Source organism: Danio rerio, chromosome 4, assembly GCF_049306965.1.
Source record: "Danio rerio strain Tuebingen ecotype United States chromosome 4, GRCz12tu, whole genome shotgun sequence".
NCBI lineage: Eukaryota > Metazoa > Chordata > Actinopteri > Cypriniformes > Danionidae > Danio > Danio rerio.
Genome location: NC_133179.1, coordinates 67,501,119 through 67,518,072, shown reverse-complemented (window position 1 = coordinate 67,518,072; position 16,954 = coordinate 67,501,119). Strand labels below are relative to the sequence as shown.

General features: G+C 45.1%; 1 long non-coding RNA gene, 22 other non-coding genes and 1 pseudogene across 23 annotated transcripts; all 24 read right to left on the bottom strand.

The window, feature by feature from the left end:
- Nucleotides 1-569: 569 nt before the first annotated feature.
- trnal-aag (transfer RNA leucine (anticodon AAG)) lies at nt 570-651 on the bottom strand. Its single transcript has one exon. It is a non-coding gene; the product is annotated as a tRNA-Leu (tRNA).
- A 718-nt stretch (nt 652-1,369) lies between these two features.
- trnal-uag (transfer RNA leucine (anticodon UAG)) lies at nt 1,370-1,451 on the bottom strand. Its single transcript has one exon. It is a non-coding gene; the product is annotated as a tRNA-Leu (tRNA).
- A 642-nt stretch (nt 1,452-2,093) lies between these two features.
- trnal-uag (transfer RNA leucine (anticodon UAG)) lies at nt 2,094-2,175 on the bottom strand. The gene has a single exon. It is a non-coding gene; the product is annotated as a tRNA-Leu (tRNA).
- Nucleotides 2,176-2,942: 767 nt separating this feature from the next.
- Nucleotides 2,943-3,024, bottom strand: trnal-aag (transfer RNA leucine (anticodon AAG)). Its single transcript has one exon. It is a non-coding gene; the product is annotated as a tRNA-Leu (tRNA).
- Nucleotides 3,025-3,605: 581 nt separating this feature from the next.
- On the bottom strand, nt 3,606-3,687 carry trnal-aag (transfer RNA leucine (anticodon AAG)). Its single transcript has one exon. It is a non-coding gene; the product is annotated as a tRNA-Leu (tRNA).
- Nucleotides 3,688-3,856: 169 nt separating this feature from the next.
- LOC141381962 (uncharacterized) lies at nt 3,857-15,835 on the bottom strand. Its single transcript, XR_012402873.1, has 4 exons — nt 15,763-15,835; nt 14,865-15,250; nt 7,526-12,463; nt 3,857-5,399 (listed from the first exon to the last, which is right to left on the bottom strand). It is a non-coding gene; the product is annotated as an uncharacterized lncRNA (long non-coding RNA).
- Nucleotides 4,406-4,487, bottom strand: trnal-uag (transfer RNA leucine (anticodon UAG)). The gene has a single exon. It is a non-coding gene; the product is annotated as a tRNA-Leu (tRNA).
- On the bottom strand, nt 4,969-5,050 carry trnal-aag (transfer RNA leucine (anticodon AAG)). The gene has a single exon. It is a non-coding gene; the product is annotated as a tRNA-Leu (tRNA).
- trnal-aag (transfer RNA leucine (anticodon AAG)) lies at nt 5,632-5,713 on the bottom strand. The gene has a single exon. It is a non-coding gene; the product is annotated as a tRNA-Leu (tRNA).
- trnal-aag (transfer RNA leucine (anticodon AAG)) lies at nt 6,295-6,376 on the bottom strand. Its single transcript has one exon. It is a non-coding gene; the product is annotated as a tRNA-Leu (tRNA).
- trnal-uag (transfer RNA leucine (anticodon UAG)) lies at nt 7,095-7,176 on the bottom strand. The gene has a single exon. It is a non-coding gene; the product is annotated as a tRNA-Leu (tRNA).
- Nucleotides 7,707-7,813, bottom strand: LOC137495082 (U6 spliceosomal RNA). Its single transcript, XR_011015027.1, has one exon. It is a non-coding gene; the product is annotated as a U6 spliceosomal RNA (small nuclear RNA).
- On the bottom strand, nt 8,230-8,336 carry LOC137495023 (U6 spliceosomal RNA). The gene has a single exon (XR_011014967.1). It is a non-coding gene; the product is annotated as a U6 spliceosomal RNA (small nuclear RNA).
- Nucleotides 8,759-8,865, bottom strand: LOC137494767 (U6 spliceosomal RNA). The gene has a single exon (XR_011014713.1). It is a non-coding gene; the product is annotated as a U6 spliceosomal RNA (small nuclear RNA).
- On the bottom strand, nt 9,286-9,392 carry LOC137494768 (U6 spliceosomal RNA). Its single transcript, XR_011014714.1, has one exon. It is a non-coding gene; the product is annotated as a U6 spliceosomal RNA (small nuclear RNA).
- Nucleotides 9,816-9,922, bottom strand: LOC137494864 (U6 spliceosomal RNA). The gene has a single exon (XR_011014808.1). It is a non-coding gene; the product is annotated as a U6 spliceosomal RNA (small nuclear RNA).
- On the bottom strand, nt 10,326-10,432 carry LOC137494917 (U6 spliceosomal RNA). The gene has a single exon (XR_011014860.1). It is a non-coding gene; the product is annotated as a U6 spliceosomal RNA (small nuclear RNA).
- Nucleotides 10,855-10,961, bottom strand: LOC137494769 (U6 spliceosomal RNA). Its single transcript, XR_011014715.1, has one exon. It is a non-coding gene; the product is annotated as a U6 spliceosomal RNA (small nuclear RNA).
- On the bottom strand, nt 11,365-11,471 carry LOC137494891 (U6 spliceosomal RNA). The gene has a single exon (XR_011014835.1). It is a non-coding gene; the product is annotated as a U6 spliceosomal RNA (small nuclear RNA).
- LOC137494535 (U6 spliceosomal RNA) lies at nt 11,891-11,997 on the bottom strand. The gene has a single exon (XR_011014481.1). It is a non-coding gene; the product is annotated as a U6 spliceosomal RNA (small nuclear RNA).
- Nucleotides 14,855-14,928, bottom strand: LOC137495120 (U6 spliceosomal RNA; annotated as a pseudogene).
- On the bottom strand, nt 15,332-15,438 carry LOC137494919 (U6 spliceosomal RNA). Its single transcript, XR_011014863.1, has one exon. It is a non-coding gene; the product is annotated as a U6 spliceosomal RNA (small nuclear RNA).
- Nucleotides 15,836-15,860: 25 nt separating the features above from the next.
- Nucleotides 15,861-15,967, bottom strand: LOC137494771 (U6 spliceosomal RNA). Its single transcript, XR_011014717.1, has one exon. It is a non-coding gene; the product is annotated as a U6 spliceosomal RNA (small nuclear RNA).
- A 403-nt stretch (nt 15,968-16,370) lies between these two features.
- Nucleotides 16,371-16,477, bottom strand: LOC137494892 (U6 spliceosomal RNA). The gene has a single exon (XR_011014836.1). It is a non-coding gene; the product is annotated as a U6 spliceosomal RNA (small nuclear RNA).
- Between the last annotated feature and the right edge of the window lie 477 nt (nt 16,478-16,954).

Sequence of the window (16,954 nt, the reverse complement as noted above, 5' to 3'; positions counted from 1 at the left end):
ATGGAAAGTAAATGGTGAGGCTATTTTCACTTCTGTGTCAGAAAGTCATACCAACACTAACTCACATAATCAACACATCTCTTGACTCTGGTTTATTCCCCACTGTATTACTACTGTAATTGTGAATCTTTACTGTTCCTGTTTCAACAGGGTGCTCTTGCTACAAGGAGCAATGGCAGAGAAAGACTTCCAGTGCAGACTTTGTTAAGATGCTGCAATCTAATCGTGGGAAAGACACTTGCTCCTGAGCAGATTCGAGCTTGGGGATGTGTTGCTGTCACACCAACAAGTCTGCCGTGAGTTTCAAAGCACACATTATACTGACTAGTTGCCAACTTAAATGTACTCTCTCATTTCCAGCATTCACTGAGACTCACACACACACTCAAACAGTTTGTCCACGTTTAAAACCACATCTGGCAGCTGTGGGATTCGAACCCACGCCCCCAAAGAGACTGGAGCCTAAATCCAGCGCCTTAGACTACTACGAGCAGAAGCGTGCAGTATCATTTTGCAAGTCTGTTTGCTCAAGCAGAGAGGTCATTCTCAAGCATCCTAAAAGGACTGTCTGGCAGCAGTGGGATTCGAACCCACGCCCCCAAAGAGACTGGAGCCTTAATCCAGCACCTTAGACCACTCGGCCACACTACCTTGCCAAGCTGCTTTCTCTGAGCAGTTTTTGCACCAACTTGTTTCAAGAAGCGCAACAGCACTGGCAAATCAGTTAAATTTGGCCATGCATTGCTGGAGCTCCTCCACAAAGAAAGAGAGCTGCTTAATACCAGCTTAGGAAGCACTCCCACCTTCCTGTCAACCACAGTACTGTCTCTATTTGAGCACACCTCAAGGCATTTGAAGTCTACTCCAAACGGCAGCCAGCTGCGATGCATTTAAGCACCTGATTACAAGGTAACTGTTATTTCACAAAAGAGTGAGTTACTGATTCCATCACAGCAGACCCCACATTGTTGTTATTATATTCAAATCCAGTTATAGAGTATTACTACTCTAATTGTGAATCTTTACTGTTCCTGTTTCAATAGGGTGCTCTTGCTAAAAGGAGCAATAAAAGAGAGAGACTTCAAAATGCTGCAATCTAATCGTGGGAAAGACACTTGCTCCTGAGCAGATTCGAGCTTGGGGATGTGTTGCTGTCACACCAACGAGTCTGCCTTGAGTTTCAAAGAACACATTATACTGACTAGTTGCCAACTTAAATGTACGCTCTCATTTCCAGCGTTCACTGAGAAGCCCTTCAAGTTTGGCCAAGGAGTCTACGTTTGGATGTGAGCGGAAGCATGCAGTATTACTTTGCAAGTCTGTTTGCTCAAGCAGAGAGGTCATTCTCAAGCATCCTAAAATGACTGCCTGGCAGCGGTGGGATTCGAACCCACGCCTCCAAAGAGACTGGAGCCTAAATCCAGCGCCTTAGAACACTCGGCCACACTACCTTGCCAAGCTGCTTTCCCTGAGCAGTTTTCGCACCAACTTGTTTCAAGAAGCGCAACAGCACTGGCAAATTAGTTGAATTTGGCCATGCATTGCTGGAGCTCCTCCACAAAGAAAGAGAGCTGCTTAATACCAGCTTAGGAAGCACTCCCACCTTCCTGTCAACCACAGTTCTGTCTCTATTAGAGCAAACCTCAAGGCATTTGAAGTCTACTCCAAACGGCAGTCAGCTGCGATGCATTTAAGCACCTGATTACAAGGTAACTGTTATTTCACAAAAGAGTGAGTTACTGATTCCATCACAGCAGACCCCACATTGTTGTTATTATATTCAAATCCAGTTATAGAGTATTACTACTCTAATTGTGAATCTTTACTGTTCCTGTTTCAATAGGGTGCTCTTGCTAAAAGGAGCAATAAAAGAGAGAGACTTCAAATTGCTGCAATCTAATCGTGGGAAAGACACTTGCTCCTGAGCAGATTCGAGCTTGGGGATGTGTTGCTGTCACACCAACGAGTCTGCCTTGAGTTTCAAAGAACACATTATACTGACTAGTCGCCAACTTAAATGTACGCTCTCATTTCCAGCGTTCACTGAGAACGCGCACGCACTCAAGCAGTTTGTCCATGTTTAAAACCACATCTGGCAGCGGTGGGATTCGAACCCACGCCTCCAAAGAGACTGGAGCCTAAATCCAGCGCCTTAGACCCCTCGGCCACACTACCCTAGTTGTCTCCATGCAGTGGTCCATTTTCTGCCCAATTTTACGGAAGCAGAACAGCAGAGAAGACGCAGAGCTTCCTAGTGAAGCCCTTAAACTTTGGCCAAGGAGTCTACATTTGGATGTGAGCTGAAGCGTGCAGTATCACTTTGCAAGTCTGTTTGCTCAAGCAGAGAGGTCATTCTCAAGCATCCTAAAAGGACTGCCTGGCAGCGGATGGGATTCGAACCCACACCCACAAAGAGACTGGAGCCTAAATCCAGCGCTTTAGATCCCTTGGCTACGCTATCCCAGATGACTCCATGCAGTGGTCCCTTTTCTGCCCAATTTTACGGAAGCAGAACAGCAGAGAAGACGCAGAGCTTCCTAGTGAAGCCCTTAAACTTTGGCCAAGGAGTCTACATTTGGATGTAAGCTGAAGCGTGCAGTATTACTTTGCAAGTCTGTTTGCTCAAGCAGAGAGGTCATTCTCAAGCATCCTAAAAGGACTGCCTGGCAGCGGATGGGATTCGAACCCACACCCACAAAGAGACTGGAGCCTAAATCCAGCGCTTTAGATCCCTTGGCTACGCTATCCCAGATGACTCCATGCAGTGGTCCCTTTTCTGCCCAATTTTACGGAAGCAGAGAGGACGCCGAGCTTCCTAGTGATGCCCTTCAAGTTTGGCCAAGGAGTCTACGTTTGGATGTGAGTGGAAGCATGCAGAATTACTTTGCAAGTCTGTTTGCTCAAGCAGAGAGGTCATTCTCAAGCATCCTAAAAGGCCTGCCTGGCAGCGGTGGGATTCGAACCCACGCCCCCGAACAGACTGGAGCCTTAATCCAGCGCCTTAGACCGCTCGGCCACGCTACCTTGCCAAGCTGCTTTCCCTGAGCAGTTTTTGCACCAAATTGTTTCAAGAAGCGCAACAGCGCTGGGAAATCAGTTGAATTTGGCCATGCATTGCTGGAGCTCCTCCACAAAGAAAGAGAGCTGCTTAATACCAGCTTAGGAAGCACTCCCACCTTCCTGTCAACCACAGTACTGTCTCTATTTGAGCAAACCTCAAGGCATTTGAAGTCTACATTTGGATGTGAGCTGAAGCGTGCAGTATCACTTTGCAAGTCTGTTTGCTCAAGCAGAGAGGTCATTCTCAAGCATCCTAAAAGGACTGCCTGGCAACGGATGGGATTCGAACCCACACCCACAAAGAGACTGGAGCCTAAATCCAGCGCTTTAGATCCCTTGGCTACGCTCTCCCAGATGACTCCATGCAGTGGTCCCTTTTCTGCCCAATTTTACGGAAGCAGAGAGGACGCCGAGCTTCCTAGTGAAGCCCTTCAAGTTTGGCCAAGGAGTCTATGTTTGGATGTGAGTGGAAGCATGCAGAATTACTTTGCAAGTCTGTTTGCTCAAGCAGAGAGGTCATTCTCAAGCATCCTAAAAGGACTGCCTGGCAGCGGTGGGATTCGAACCTACGCCCCCGAAGAGACTGGAGCCTTAATCCAGCGCCTTAGACCGCTCGGCCACGCTACCTTGCCAAGCTGCATTCCCTGAGCAGTTTTTGGACCAACTTGTGTCAAGTAGCGCAACAGCGCTGGGAAATCAGTTGAATTTGGCCATGCATTGCTGGAGCTCCTCCACAAAGAAAGAGAGCTGCTTAATACCAGCTTAGGAAGCACTCCCACCTTCCTGTCAACCACAGTTCTGTCTCTATTAGAGCAAACCTCAAGGCATTTGAAGTCTACTCCAAACGGCAGTCAGCTGCAATGCATTTAAGCACCTGATTACAAGGTAACTGTTATTTCACAAAAGAGTGAGTTACTGATTCCATCACAGCAGACCCCAAATTGTTGTTATTATATTCAAATCCAGTTATAGAGTATTACTACTCTAATTGTGAATCTTTACTGTTCCTGTTTCAATAGGGTGCTCTTGCTAAAAGGAGCAATAAAAGAGAGAGACTTCAAAATGCTGCAATCTAATCGTGGGAAAGACACTTGCTCCTGAGCAGATTCGAGCTTGGGGATGTGTTGCTGTCACACCAACGAGTCTGCCTTGAGTTTCAAAGAACACATTATACTGACTAGTTGCCAACTTAAATGTACGGTCTCATTTCCAGCGTTCACTGAGAAGCTCTTCAACTTTGGCCAAGGAGTCTACGTTTGGATGTGAGCGGAAGCATGCAGTATTACTTTGAAAGTCTGTTTGCTCAAGCAGAGAGGTCGTTCTCAAGCATCCTAAAACGACTGTCTGGCAGCGGTGGGATTCGAACCCACGCCTCCAAAGAGACTGGAGCCTAAATCCAGCGCCTTAGACCCCTCGGCCACACTACCCTAGATGTATCCATGCAGTGGTCCATTTTCTGCCCAATTTTACGGAAGCAGAACAGCAGAGAAGACGCAGAGCTTCCTAGTGAAGCCCTTAAACTTTGGCCAAGGAGTCTACATTTGGATGTGAGCTGAAGCGTGCAGTATCACTTTGCAAGTCTGTTTGCTCAAGCAGAGAGGTCATTCTCAAGCATCCTAAAAGGACTGCCTGGCAACGATTGGGATTCGAACCCACACCCACAAAGAGACTGGAGCCTAAATCCAGTGCTTTAGATCCCTTGGCTACGCTATCCCAGATGACTCCATGCAGTGGTCCCTTTTCTGCCCAATTTTACGGAAGCAGAGAGGATGCCGAGCTTCCTAGTGAAGCCCTTCAACTTTGGCCAAGGAGTCTACGTTTGGATGTGAGCGGAAGCATGCAGTATTACTTTGCAAGTCTGTTTGCTCAAGCAGAGAGGTCATTCTCAAGCATCCTAAAAGGACTGCCTGGCAGCGGTGGGATTCGAACCCACCCTCCCGAAGAGACTGGAGCCTTAATCCAGCGCCTTAGACCGCTCGGCCACGCTACCTTGCCAAACTGCTTTCCCTGAGCAGTTTTTGCACCAAATTGTTTCAAGAAGCGCAACAGCGCTGGGAAATCAGTTGAATTTGGCCATGCATTGCTGGAGCTCCTCCACAAAGAAAGAGAGCTGCTTAATACCAGCTTAGGAAGCACTCCCACCTTCCTGTCAACCACAGTACTGTCTCTATTTGAGCAAACCTCAAGGCATTTGAAGTCTACATTTGGATGTGAGCTGAAGCGTGCAGTATCACTTTGCAAGTCTGTTTGCTCAAGCAGAGAGGTCATTCTCAAGCATCCTAAAAGGACTGCCTGGCAACGGATGGGATTCGAACCCACACCCACAAAGAGACTGGAGCCTAAATCCAGCGCTTTAGATCCCTTGGCTACGCTATCCCAGATGACTCCATGCAGTGGTCCCTTTTCTGCCCAATTTTACGGAAGCAGAGAGGACGCCGAGCTTCCTAGTGAAGCCCTTCAAGTTTGGCCAAGGAGTCTACGTTTGGATGTGAGTGGAAGCATGCAGAATTACTTTGCAAGTCTGTTTGCTCAAGCAGAGAGGTCATTCTCAAGCATCCTAAAAGGACTGCCTGGCAGCGGTGGGATTCGAACCCACGCCCCCGAAGAGACTGGAGCCTTAATCCAGCGCCTTAGACCGCTCGGCCACGCTACCTTGCCAAGCTGCTTTCCCTGAGCAGTTTTTGCACCAAATTGTTTCAAGAAGCGCAACAGCGCTGGGAAATCAGTTGAATTTGGCCATGCATTGCTGGAGCTCCTCCACAAAGAAAGAGAGCTGCTTAATACCAGCTTAGGAAGCACTCCCACCTTCCTGTCAACCACAGTACTGTCTCTATTTGAGCAAACCTCAAGGCATTTGAAGTCTACATTTGGATGTGAGCTGAAGCGTGCAGTATCACTTTGCAAGTCTGTTTGCTCAAGCAGAGAGGTCATTCTCAAGCATCCTAAAAGGACTGCCTGGCAACGGATGGGATTCGAACCCACACCCACAAAGAGACTGGAGCCTAAATCCAGCGCTTTAGATCCCTTGGCTACGCTCTCCCAGATGACTCCATGCAGTGGTCCCTTTTCTGCCCAATTTTACGGAAGCAGAGAGGACGCCGAGCTTCCTAGTGAAGCCCTTCAAGTTTGGCCAAGGAGTCTACGTTTGGATGTGAGCAGAAGCATGCAGTATTACTTTGCAAGTCTGTTTGCTCAAGCAGAGAGGTCATTCTCAAGCATCCTAAAAGGACTGCCTGGCAGCGGTGGGATTCGAACCCACGCCCCCGAACAGACTGGAGCCTTAATCCAGCGCCTTAGACCGCTCGGCCACGCTACCTTGCCAAGCTGCTTTCCCTGAGCAGTTTTTGCACCAAATTGTTTCAAGAAGCGCAACAGCGCTGGGAAATCAGTTGAATTTGGCCATGCATTGCTGGAGCTCCTCCACAAAGAAAGAGAGCTGCTTAATACCAGCTTAGGAAGCACTCCCACCTTCCTGTCAACCACAGTTCTGTCTCTATTAGAGCAAACCTCAAGGCATTTGACGTCTACTCCAAACGGCAGTCAGCTGCAATGCATTTAAGCACCTGATTACAAGGTAACTGTTATTTCACAAAAGAGTGAGTTACTGATTCCATCACAGCAGACCCCAAATTGTTGTTATTATATTCAAATCCAGTTATAGAGTATTACTACTCTAATTGTGAATCTTTACTGTTCCTGTTTCAATAGGGTGCTCTTGCTAAAAGGAGCAATAAAAGAGAGAGACTTCAAAATGCTGCAATCTAATCGTGGGAAAGACACTTGCTCCTGAGCAGATTCGAGCTTGGGGATGAGTTGCTGTCACACCAACGAGTCTGCCTTGAGTTTCAAAGAACACATTATACTGACTAGTTGCCAACTTAAATGTACGGTCTCATTTCCAGCGTTCACTGAGAAGCTCTTCAACTTTGGCCAAGGAGTCTACGTTTGGATGTGAGCGGAAGCATGCAGTATTACTTTGAAAGTCTGTTTGCTCAAGCAGAGAGGTCATTCTCAAGCATCCTAAAACGACTGTCTGGCAGCGGTGGGATTCGAACCCACGCCTCCAAAGAGACTGGAGCCTAAATCCAGCGCCTTAGACCCCTCGGCCACACTACCCTAGATGTATCCATGCAGTGGTCCATTTTCTGCCCAATTTTACGGAAGCAGAACAGCAGAGAAGACGCAGAGTTTCCTAGTGAAGCCCTTAAACTTTGGCCAAGGAGTCTACTTTTGGATGTGAGCTGAAGCGTGCAGTATCACTTTGCAAGTCTGTTTGCTCAAGCAGAGAGGTCATTCTCAAGCATCCTAAAAGGACTGCCTGGCAACGGTTGGGATTCGAACCCACACCCACAAAGAGACTGGAGCCTAAATCCAGTGCCAGATCCCTTGGCTACGCTATCCCAGATGACTCCATGCAGTGGTCCCTTTTCTGCCCAATTTTACGGAAGCAGAGAGGATGCCGAGCCTAAATCCAGCACCTTAGACCCCTCGGCCACACTACCCTAGATGTCTCCATGCAGTGGTCCATTTTCTGCTTAATACCAGCTTAGGAAGCACTCCCACCTTCCAGAGCTTCCTAGTGAAGCCCTTAAACTTTGGCCAAGGAGTCTTTTTTCATTTCTGTACTTTTACCCACGCACTAAACCAGCAATATGGAGCGCTTCACGGACTTGCGTGTCATCCTTTCGCCGGGGCCATACTAATGTTCTCTGTATCAATCCAATTTTAGTATATGTGCCACCGTAGCGAGCACAGACGAGTGGACAGGCTCAGGGCATATGTACGCCTCGAGTCCCAGCAATGTTCCTCCAGGGTGGTGGGAACCGGAGAGCCATGTTCCCACTTGTATGCCGTGCACTACAGAGCTTTGGCCCTGTCAGTGCTAGGCACACTGATTGATGCAGTAGGTCACCAAGTTTATGGACAGGGGGAAATTAGAGTGTCAGGATAGCCTATGGCAAAGTCCCACTTAAGCAAAGGCTTTGGAAGTGCATTGGTTGCACAACAAAACAAACGATCAAAGCATCCCACATTCGTTTTCACCATGCATGTAGACTTTCCAGTTGACCAAGTAGCACCTCCCACGATTTGCTAAACCCATCCTCATGCACCATTTGGAATCGTGAAAAGCCTTTTGTCATTTCTGTACTTTTACCCACGCACTAAAACAGCAACATGGAGCGCCTCACGTATTTGCGTGTCATCCTTTCCCAGGGGCCATGCTAATCTTCTCTGTATCGATCCAATTTTAGTATATGTGCCACCGTAGCGAGCACAGATCAGCGGTCAGGCTCAGGGCATTTGTACGCCTCGAGTCTCAGCAATGTTCCTCCAAGGTGGTGGGACCTGGAGAGCCATGTTCCCACTTGTATGCCGTGCACTACAGAGCTTTGGTCCTGTCAGTGCTAGGCACACTGATTGATGCAGTAGGTCACCAAGTTTAAAGACTATGGAAATTAGAGTGTCAGGTTAGCCTATGGCAAAGTCCCACTAAAGCAAAGGCTTTGGAAGTGCATTGGTTGCACAACAAAACAAACGATCAAAGCATCCCACATTCGTTTTCACCATGCATGTAGACTTTCCAGTTGACCCAGCAGCACCTCCCACGAATTGTTAAACCCATCCTCATGCACCATTTGGAATCGTGAAAAGCCTTTTGTCTTTTTTCATTTCTGTACTTTTACCCACGCACTAAAACAGCAATATGGAGCGCTTCACGGATTTGCGTGTCATCCTTTCGCAGGGGCCATGCTAATCTTCTCTGTATCGATCCAATTTTAGTATATGTGCCACCGTAGCGAGCACAGACCAGCGGTCAGGCTCAGGGCATATGTACGCCTCGAGTCCCAGCAATGTTCCTTCAAGGTGGTGGGACCCGAAGAGCCATGTTCCCACTTGTATGCCGTGCACTACAGAGCTTTGGCCCTGTCAGTGCTAGGCACACTGATTGATGCAGTAGGTCACCAAGTTTATGGACAGGGGGAAATTAGAGTGTCAGGATAGCCTATGGCAAAGTCCCACTAAAGCAAGGGCTTTGGAAGTGCATTAGCACAACAAAACAAACGATCAAAGCATCCCACGTTCGTTTTCACCATGCATGTAGACTTTCCAGCTGACCCAGTAGCACCTCCCACGATTTGCTAAACCCATCCTCATGCACCATTTGAAATCGTGAAAAGTCTTTTGTCTTTTTTCATTTCTGTACTTTTACCCACGCACTAAAACAGCAATATGGAGCGCTTCACGGATTTGCGTGTCATCCTTTCGCAGGGGCCATGCTAATCTTCTCTGTATCGATCCAATTTTAGTATATGTGCCACCGTAGCGAGCACAGATCAGCAGTCAGGCTCAGGGCATATGTACGCCTCGAGTCCCAGCAATGTTCCTCCAAGGTGGTGGGACCTGGAGAGCCATGTTCCCACTTGTATGCCGTGCACTACAGAGCTTTGGCCCTGTCAGTGCTAGGCACACTGATTGATGCAGTAGGTCACCAAGTTTATGGACAGGGGGAAATTAGAGTGTCAGGATAGCCTATGGCAAAGTCCCACTAAAGCAAGGGCTTTGGAAGTGCATTGGTTGCACAACAAAACAAACGATCAAAGCATCCCACATTCGTTTTCACCATGCATGTAGACTTTACAGTTGACCCAGCAGCACCTCCCACGATTTGCTAAACCCATCCTCATGCACCATTTGGAATCGTGAAAAGCCTTTTGTCTTTTTTCATTTCTGTACTTTTACCCACGCACTAAAACAGCAATATGGAGCGCTTCACGGATTTGCGTGTCATCCTTTCGCAGGGGCCATGCTAATCTTCTCTGTATCGATCCAATTTTAGTATATGTGCCACCGTAGCAAGCACAGACGAGTGGAGAGGCTCAGGGCATATGTACGCCTCGAGTCCCAGCAATGTTCCTCCAAGGTGGTGGGACCTGGAGAGCCATGTTCCCACTTGTATGCCGTGCACTACAGAGCTTTGGCCCTGTCAGTGCTAGGCACACTGATTGATGCAGTAGGTCACCAAGTTTATGGACAGGGGGAAATTAGAGTGTCAGGATAGCCTATGGCAAAGTCCCACTAAAGCAAGGGCTTTGGAAGTGCATTAGCACAACAAAACAAATGATCAAAGCATCCCACATTCGTTTTCACCATGCATGTAGACTTTCCAGTTGACCCAGCAGCACCTCCATCCTCATGCACCATTTGGAAACGTGAAAAGCCTTTTGTCTTTTTTCATTTCTGTACTTTTACCCACGCACTAAAACAGCAATATGGAGCGCTTCACGGATTTGCGTGTCATCCTTTCGCAGGGGCCATGCTAATCTTCTCTGTATCGATGCAATTTTAGTATATGTGCCACCGTAGCGAGCACAGATCAGCGGTCAGGCTCAGGGCATATGTACGCCTCGAGTCCCAGCAATGTTCCTCCAAGGTGGTGGGACCTGGAGAGCCATGTTCCCACTTGTATGCCGTGCACTACAGAGCTTTGGTCCTGTCAGTGCTAGGCACACTGATTGATGCAGTAGGTCACCAAGTTTAAAGACTGGGGAAATTAGAGTGTCAGGTTAGCCTATGGCAAAGTCCCACTAAAGCAAAGGCTTTGGAAGTGCATTGGTTGCACAACAAAACAAACGATCAAAGCATCCCACATTCGTTTTCACCATGCATGTAGACTTTCCAGTTGACCCAGTAGCACCTCCCACGATTTGCTAAACCCATCCTCATGCACCATTTGGAATCGTGAAAAGCCTTTTGTCTTTTTTCATTTCTGTACTTTTACCCACGCACTAAAACAGCAATATGGAGCGCTTCACGGATTTGCGTGTCATCCTTTCGCAGGGGCCATGCTAATCTTCTCTGTATCGATCCAATTTTAGTATATGTGCCACCGTAGCGAGCACAGACCAGTGGTCAGGCTCAGGGCATATGTACGCCTCGAGTCACAGCAATGTTCCTTCAAGAGCCATGTTCCCACTTGTATGCCATGCACTACAGAGCTTTGGCCCTGTCAGTGCTAGGCACACTGATTGATGCAGTAGGTCACCAAGTTTATGGACAGGGGGAAATTAGAGTGTCAGGATAGCCTATGGCAAAGTCCCACTAAAGCAAGGGCTTTGGAAGTGCATTAGCACAACAAAACAAACGATCAAAGCATCCCACGTTCGTTTTCACCATGCATGTAGACTTTCCAGTTGACCCAGCAGCACCTCCCACGATTTGCTAAACCCATCCTCATGCACCATTTGGAATCGTGAAAAGTCTTTTGTCTTTTTTCATTTCTGTACTTTTACCCACGCACTAAACAGCAATATGGAGCGCTTCACGGATTTGCGTGTCATCCTTTCGCAGGGGCCATGCTAATCTTCTCTGTATCGATCCAATTTTAGTATATGTGCCACTGTAGCGAGCACAGACGAGTGGACAGGCTCAGGGCATATGTACGCCTCGAGTCCCAGCAATGTTCCTCCAAGGTGGTGGGACCTGGAGAGCCATGTTCCCACTTGTATGCCGTGCACTACAGAGCTTTGGTCCTGTCAGTGCTAGGCACACTGATTGATGCAGTAGGTCACCAAGTTTAAAGACTGGGGAAATTAGAGTGTCAGGATAGCCTATGGCAAAGTCCCACTAAAGCAAGGGCTTTGGAAGTGCATTAGCACAACAAAACAAACGATCAAAGCATCCCACGTTCGTTTTCACCATGCATGTAGACTTTCCAGTTGACCCAGCAGCACCTCCCACGATTTTCTAAACCCATCCTCAGGCACCATTTGGAATCGTGAAAAGTCTTTTGTCTTTTTTCATTTCTGTACTTTTACCCACGCACTAAAACAGCAATATGGAGCACTTCACGGATTTGCGTGTCATCCTTTCGCAGGGGCCATGCTAATCTTCTCTGTATCGATCCAATTTTAGTATATGTGCCACCGTAGCGAGCACAGACCAGTGGTCAGGCTCAGGGCATATGTACGCCTCGAGTCCCAGCAATGTTCCTCCATGGTGGTGGGACCTGGAGAGCCATGTTCCCACTTGTATGCCGTGCACTACAGAGCTTTGGCCCTGTCAGTGCTAGGCACACTGATTGATGCAGTAGGTCACCAAGTTAATGGACAGGGGGAAATTAGAGTGTCAGGATAGCCTATGGCAAAGTCCCACTAAAGCAAGGGCTTTGGAAGTGCATTGGTTGCACAACAAAACAAACGATCAAAGCATCCCACATTCGTTTTCACCATGCATGTAGACTTTCCAGTTGACCCAGCAGCACCTCCCACGATTTGCTAAACCCATCCTCATGCACCAATATGAATCGTGAAAAGTCTTTTGTCTTTTTTCATTTCTGTACTTTTACCCACGCACTAAAACAGCAATATGGAGCGCTTCACGGATTTGCGTGTCATCCTTTCGCCTCTTGCGGGAGAATCTTCGGTTCCCTTCCCGTTCCACAGTTCCACTTTCCCTTCTTCCTGATTGGCCCGACGTCTGGCTCGGGATTGGTCGACGGAAAGTTCCACAAAGCGTGCTTCCGAATTTGGTCATGTCATGTAGCGTGCCGTTGGCTCTTTTGAGAAAGTTCCACTGAACGTGCGCTCCGATTGGCCGCTGGGCGGGACCTCCAGGAAGCGCGATTTATAAAGCGGTGCAGTGGAAAGAGGAAGTTAAAAAAGGAGACAAAACAGACTATAAAGACGACAAGCTTTGTTGTAAATGTTTATTTTGTTTGACAAAAAATAGATATATACATGTATATGTTTTAGGGCTTTATGATAGCATAGAAAAACGCGATTATTTCTAAAATAACATTTTCCTAGACAAATGATTTTTTTTCTGTTATTAAATCATTTACTTAATAATATTAAGTGGTTGAAAGATATTGTTCAGATGCAATTAACTCTAATTCTAAAAGTTATAAGTCTAATAACACTGTCAAGGTGCAAACATTTAGTCTTTAAAACAACTAAGCAAGATAAATGTTTATTTTGTATAAAACAAATATAAATATACATGTACAAGTTGTAGGGCTTTATGATAGCATAAAAACTGCTATTATTTCTAAAATAACATTTATGACAGCATAGAAATTGCTATTATTTCTAAAATAACAATTCCATTCAAAAATGCATTATTTTATCTGTGTTATTAAATCATTTACTTAATAATATTAAATAGTTAAAAGATATTGTTCAGATGCAAATAACTAATTCTAAAAATTAAGTCTAAGTCTAAAAACACTGTAAAGGTGCAAACATTTAGTCTTTAAAACAAATAAGCAAGATATTCAGACTCTGATTGGCTGTTGTCATTTTCTTTTTTCTTCTTAACTTCTGCTATTAGTGTTTATTTACAGCTCTGGGTTATGCTTTGAGCTGCTCTAGCAAATAGCCGAGCAGCAACTACTGGGAAGGTAGTTTATAAAATAATAATTTATCATATGTTTGTGATTTTTTTTTTTTTTAAATATTGCATAAACTGTTGTGATAATAAAATAATTTTATGCTATATTGTACTGCCCTAATATGTTAAAAGTATAAATACTTAGTTATTTTGTGTAAATAAACATTTTTCTATTTTATTTCTAATCTCTGTGTACATTTCAGCTTTTTTTTTTAAAGATATTTGTTCAGTAGCTACAGTGTCCCAAGAGTGAGTTATCTGTTGTGACTTGAATAACTTTACACAATATTTATATTACACTTTACATAATTGTTTTCTATTCATTTATTGCAAACAAGAGTTGAAGGATAAAATTAAACTTCCAAAAATACACTGCGTACACATATTCATGTGGTTGCTTTAATGTTATCATTGTGTAATTTAAAGGATGGTAATATTAGGGTTCTGTATATTATTCATAAACAAGTTATAAACTGTAGTTTAGCTAACAGTTAAAATAAAATGGTATAAAATTATATTGTAAATTAAACTTAAGTAAATGTTCAATGTAAATGCAGTAACACCTAAAAATATGTGTATATGTAAATATAACTGTAAACATTGATGTAAATGAAATATTTTAAAATATATTTAATTGAATTTTTAAATAATTTATTAAACTTTAAAAAAAATGACAAACCTATTTAAATATCAATGCCTGAAATTTAAATTTGAAAGTATTTTAATGTAATATTTCTTATATCCTACAACCTAATACTTTAGGTACTATATTTAGTTTAATCAGTTGTTTAAATATTTTATTATGTGTTATTTAATATTAATAAATAAGTTACCTGAACATTGCGGTCAATATAATTGACAAAATTCTAAAACATTTAAAAGTCAATATTTCAGTATGTTTATTATTGAACTTTTAAAATATTTTATTTCTTAAAAGGTGTCAAATATAAGTTCCAATCATAAAAACATTTTATCTAACTGACATGCAATTCAAAAAAGCTATATTTAGTTATGTTGCAAATAAACATACAATTATATTTGAATATAATGTAATACATTTATTAAAAAATAATACTTATTATTATATGTTACTCAATTCATTTAAAATGGATTTTCTTTTTCAAATTATGTAATAAATGATATACAATGAGAGCATTCTACAGCACATGGCTAATTAATATGCACCTGTCATACCCCAGAAAGCACATGGCTAATTATGCCAGTTCCCGCCTTTGATTTTTTACCATATTGGGTAATTTGTTTAATTTCAACAAGCATGAGCATCCTTCTAAGCCACAGGTGACACCAATGGGGTTCAGGGGTCACTACCTTGCAGTCTAAGGCCATGTGACTTCGAGAGGACTGCTGGGGGCCACAGGGTGGGGACAGAGAAGATCCATCAGGTTCCTTTTCGCAGGGGCCATGCTAATCTTCTCTGTATCGATCCAATTTTAGTATATGTGCCACCGTAGCAAGCACAGACGAGTGGAGAGGCTCAGGGCATATGTACGCCTCGAGTCCCAGCAATGTTCCTCCAAGGTGGTGGGACCTGGAGAGCCATGTTCCCACTTGTATGCCGTGCACTACAGAGCTTTGGCCCTGTCAGTGCTAGGCACACTGATTGATGCAGTAGGTCACCAAGTTTATGGACAGGGGGAAATTAGAGTGTCAGGATAGCCTATGGCAAAGTCCCACTAAAGCAAGGGCTTTGGAAGTGCATTAGCACAACAAAACAAATGATCAAAGCATCCCACATTCGTTTTCACCATGCATGTAGACTTTCCAGTTGACCCAGCAGCACCTCCATCCTCATGCACCATTTGGAAACGTGAAAAGCCTTTTGTCTTTTTTCATTTCTGTACTTTTACCCACGCACTAAAACAGCAATATGGAGCGCTTCACGGATTTGCGTGTCATCCTTTCGCAGGGGCCATGCTAATCTTCTCTGTATCGATGCAATTTTAGTATATGTGCCACCGTAGCGAGCACAGATCAGCGGTCAGGCTCAGGGCATATGTACGCCTCGAGTCCCAGCAATGTTCCTCCAAGGTGGTGGGACCTGGAGAGCCATGTTCCCACTTGTATGCCGTGCTCTACAGAGCTTTGGTCCTGTCAGTGCTAGGCACACTGATTGATGCAGTAGGTCACCAAGTTTAAAGACTGGGGAAATTAGAGTGTCAGGTTAGCCTATGGCAAAGTCCCACTAAAGCAAAGGCTTTGGAAGTGCATTGGTTGCACAACAAAACAAACGATCAAAGCATCCCACATTCGTTTTCACCATGCATGTAGACTTTCCAGTTGACCCAGTAGCACCTCCCACGATTTGCTAAACCCATCCTCATGCACCATTTGGAATCGTGAAAAGCCTTTTGTCTTTTTTCATTTCTGTACTTTTACCCACGCACTAAAACAGCAATATGGAGCGCTTCACGGATTTGCGTGTCATCCTTTCGCAGGGGCCATGCTAATCTTCTCTGTATCGATCCAATTTTAGTATATGTGCCACCGTAGCGAGCACAGACCAGTGGTCAGGCTCAGGGCATATGTACGCCTCGAGTCACAGCAATGTTCCTTCAAGAGCCATGTTCCCACTTGTATGCCATGCACTACAGAGCTTTGGCCCTGTCAGTGCTAGGCACACTGATTGATGCAGTAGGTCACCAAGTTTATGGACAGGGGGAAATTAGAGTGTCAGGATAGCCTATGGCAAAGTCCCACTAAAGCAAGGGCTTTGGAAGTGCATTAGCACAACAAAACAAACGATCAAAGCATCCCACGTTCGTTTTCACCATGCATGTAGACTTTCCAGTTGACCCAGCAGCACCTCCCACGATTTGCTAAACCCATCCTCATGCACCATTTGGAATCGTGAAAAGTCTTTTGTCTTTTTTCATTTCTGTACTTTTACCCACGCACTAAACAGCAATATGGAGCGCTTCACGGATTTGCGTGTCATCCTTTCGCAGGGGCCATGCTAATCTTCTCTGTATCGATCCAATTTTAGTATATGTGCCACTGTAGCGAGCACAGACGAGTGGACAGGCTCAGGGCATATGTACGCCTCGAGTCCCAGCAATGTTCCTCCAAGGTGGTGGGACCTGGAGAGCCATGTTCCCACTTGTATGCCGTGCACTACAGAGCTTTGGTCCTGTCAGTGCTAGGCACACTGATTGATGCAGTAGGTCACCAAGTTTAAAGACTGGGGAAATTAGAGTGTCAGGATAGCCTATGGCAAAGTCCCACTAAAGCAAGGGCTTTGGAAGTGCATTAGCACAACAAAACAAACGATCAAAGCATCCCACATTCGTTTTCACCATGCATGTAGACTTTCCAGTTGACCCAGCAGCACCTCCCACGATTTGCTAAACCCATCCTCATGCACCAATATGAATCGTGAAAAGTCTTTTGTCTTTTTTCATTTCTGTACTTTTACCCACGCACTAAAACAGCAATATGGAGCGCTTCACGGATTTGCGTGTCATCCTTTCGCCTCTTGCGGGAGAAT